Source organism: Arachis ipaensis, chromosome B10 (assembly GCF_059453495.1).
Source record: "Arachis ipaensis isolate K30076 ecotype BB chromosome B10, ASM5945349v1, whole genome shotgun sequence".
In the NCBI taxonomy this organism is placed as follows: Eukaryota; Viridiplantae; Streptophyta; class Magnoliopsida; order Fabales; family Fabaceae; genus Arachis; species Arachis ipaensis.
In genome coordinates this window covers 124,332,865-124,336,788 of record NC_142435.1, presented here as the reverse complement: position 1 = coordinate 124,336,788, position 3,924 = coordinate 124,332,865, and positions in this window count along the sequence as shown.

The window sequence follows — 3,924 nt, the reverse complement described above, 5'->3', positions numbered from 1 at the left end:
TAGTAAAATATTTTTTAAAAATAAAATTCTCAATAAATATAATAAATTATAGATAACTTATTATTTAATTTTACAAAAATTCGGGTTGTTACAATGTGCGACGAACGATGCAGAGAAGCTTGTGATTTGCGAGTGTACAGAGGGGTTGGAGGCGACCGGTTGGACAGTGGAGAGACAACTGGACCATAGGGGCGGCGGCGGTGAGAAGAACGGCAGCAACGATGGAGGCGAGGGTCGAGCGCGACGGGTGCGTCGGTGGTAGAGGCTAGGGCTTCAGTTTTTCTTTGGGGACTGGGGAGAAGGAAGGAGAAGGGAGAAAGGAAGCTCTTGGGACTGGGGGCAGACACATGCTTTCTGAATGTTCTCTAAGCGATAAGGCGGCATTTCATTTGAACCGGCCGGGTTTCGGTTTGAATTGACCGGCCGGATTTCGGTTTAGTCTGACCAAGTGTTATCTTCACCCTTTACTCCTAAGTGAAGAATAACGAATGAGGGAATGAGAATTTTGGGAGGGAATTGGGGAGGGTTTTTTAAAAAAAAAATGAAAAACCGTAATGGTCACCTCCCAAAACTGTGACATTAAACCTCTTTAGGTCACCCTCCAAAATCGTGACCATAGACCCTTTTAGGTCACCCTTTTTTGAAGAACCGTGAGCATAGACCATTTAAGGTCACCCCCCAAAACCGTGACCATAGACCCCTTTAGGTCACCCCAAAAAACCGTGACCATAGACCCCTTTAGATCACCCTTTCGTAAAACCGTGACTATAGACTCTTTTAGGTCACCCCTCAAAACCGTGACCAGAGATGTCTTTTGGTCACGGTGAAAAACGGTGACCATAGACCATTTTAGGCCACCCCCAAAATCATGACCATAGACCCCTTTAGGTCACCCTCCAAAACCGTGATCATAGACCCTTTTAGGTCACCCTTTTTTGAAAAACCGTGACCATAGACCATTTAAGGTCACCCCCCAAAATCGTGACCATAGACCCCTTTAGGTCACCCAAAAACTGTGACCATAGACTCCTTTAGGTCACCCTTTCATAAAACCGTGACCATAGACTCTTTTAGGTTACCCCTTAAAACCGTGAACATAGATGTCTTTTGGTCACGGTAAAAAACCGTGACCATAGACCATTTTAGGCCACCCCCAAAACTGTGACCATATAACCCTTTAGGTCACCCTCCAAAATTGTGACCATAGATCCTTTTAGGTCACCATTTCTTGAAAAATCGTGACCATAGACCTCTTTAGGTCACCCCAAAAAACCGTGACCATAGACCGCTTTAGGTCACCCTAAAAAACTGTGACCATAGACCCTTTTAGGTCACCATTTTTTTTAAAATCCGTGACCATAGACTCTTTTTGGTCACGGTAAAAAATCGTGACCGTAGACCCCTTTAAGTCACCCCCCAAAACCGTGGCCATAGACCCTTTTAGGCCACCTTTTTTTCCGAAAACTGGGACCAAAGCTTTTCTTTAGTCACGGTAAAAAACCGTGTCCATAGAGGGTCTATGGTCACGGTTTTTTACCGTGACCAAAAAAACTGTGGCCATAGACCCAAAATGTTGTAGTGTTGGGAGACATGCCCATTCGACATTTTGGGTTCATTCCTTTACACACCACTTTTGGTAAATGTATAAAGTCCAGAACTTTGAGTATAGACTATATTGTGGTTGATGTAGCATCAGCTTATAATGCTTTGATAGGTCAGACAATGTTAAATTGGCTTGCTGCAGTCATCTCTACCCCTCATCTCTGTATGAAATTTTCTGACCTCGGAGAAAATAACCACCGTGAAGGGAGACTAGAAATTAGCGAGAAGATGCTACAATGAGAGCCTGAACCTATGTAGATGCACAAAGGGGAGAGAAGTCAACACCATCGAACTCGCTGGTGTCCGAACACGAGAAGAATTGAGGCCATAACTCGATGGAAAAGTAGAGGAGATTCAAATTGGAGACCAGGTCGAACAAATGAAAAACATAAAAGATAACTTAGACAAAGAATTGAAGGCTGATCTCGTCAAGCTCCTACAAGAAAACTTCGATCTCTTCGTGTGGAAGGCCTCCAATATGCTCGGAATACATCCCGACCTCATGAGTCACAAGCTTGCCGTTTACCCAAACTCACAACCTGTCCAACAGAAATGGTGAAAGCTCGGCCCTGAAAGAGCACAAGTTGTTGAAGAGCAGGTCCAAGCTGAATTAGAAGCTGGGTGCATAAGGGAAGTAAAATACCCCTTATGGCTGGCCAATATAGTACTTGTGAAGAAACAAATGGGAAATGGAGAATGTGTGTCGACTACACCGACCTTAATAAAGCTTGTCCTAAAGATCCATATCCTCTTCTCAACATTGATGCTTTGGTGGATTCGGCTTCGGCGTAGAGATACTTGTCCTTTATGGACGCATATTTGGGATACAACCAAATCCTGATGTACAAGTCGGACCAAGAGAAAATCTTTTTCATTACCCCGAGAGCAAATTATTGTTATGTGCTAATGCCTTTTGGATTAAAAAATGCTGAAGCCACATACCAACGATTAATTTTACAAAGTATTTTCATCCTACCTCGAAAAGTTGATGGAAGTATATGTGGACGGCATGCTTGTCAAGACAAAAAAAGACATTAACCTCTTGCCTGACTTAGCTGAGGTATTCAACATAATAAGGAAGCATGTGATGAGACTAAATCATTCAAAGTGTACCTTCGCAGTGGAAGCCGAGAAGTTCTTAGGATTTATGCTCATCCAAAGGGGCATTGATGCCAACCCGAACAAATGCAAAACAATACTAGAGATGAAAAGCCTGACCTGCCTCAAAGAAGACCAGCAGTTAAATGAAAGGTTGGCAGCTTTATCCAGGTTCTTGGCCCTGAAATCTTTACCTATGTTTTTATTACTCAAAAAGGGGTGCCAATTCGAGTGGACTCAAGAATGTAAGCAAGCTTTTCAAGATTTTAAAAACTTCCTGAGTCAGCAACCGATCCTTACCTGACCTATAAAAGGAGAGGAGCTTATACTGTACTTGGCAGTTGCACGCAAGGCCATAGCCTTCGCTCTCGTCCGAGAAGTCAAGGATGGACAACAACCTATCTACTTTACCAGTAAGGCCCTGCAAGGGGCAGAACTGAACTATCAAAAAATAGAGAAATTCACCTATGCCTTTGATAAATCCATATTTTATGATGAATTTTGGATTGAAAAGAGTGGAATTTATTAAATTTATCTTGTATTTATTCATTGAAATTGCATATTTTTGTGAATTTTTCCTAATTGTGCTTTATTATGAAAAGCATGCTTTTATGCTTTAAAATTGCTAAATTTAATTCACTTATATCACATTCGATGCCTTGATATGTTTGTTTAAGTGATTTAAGGTTTAAAAGGCAAGAATGACTTGAAGAGATGGAGAAAAAGCATGCAAAAATGCAGGAATCATGAAGAAATGAAGTTTTAAAAATCTGCCCAGTTGTGCATACGCATGGCAGATGCGTGTACATCTCCTTGGATTTGTGCGTATACATGGTAGATTCTAGGGATGGAAACACCACCTGAATCCACGGGTATCCACCCCGCCCCCTACCTGCTCGGGGCGGGACCGGGGAGGGTTCTTGGGTGGGGCGGGGCCGGGTTTAGGTAATACGCGTCCCTACCCGTCCGGTATATATATAATGGCCAAATCTATGGTGGCACAAGTAATGGTGTCTAGTGGTGGCCAATTGTTGACCCACCAATAGATGTGTGACACTTGGCCAAAAGATTATGAAAGGAAACTTGGTTAATTAGTAATGAGAATGATAAAGGTGCAGTAACTCATCAAAAGTTACTGTGAGGGTAATATAGAAATTTAAGCACCAAAAATTAATCCTTATGATGTGGGCTGTGTGCTAGGCCAACAAAACTTGGGCTGTTTTC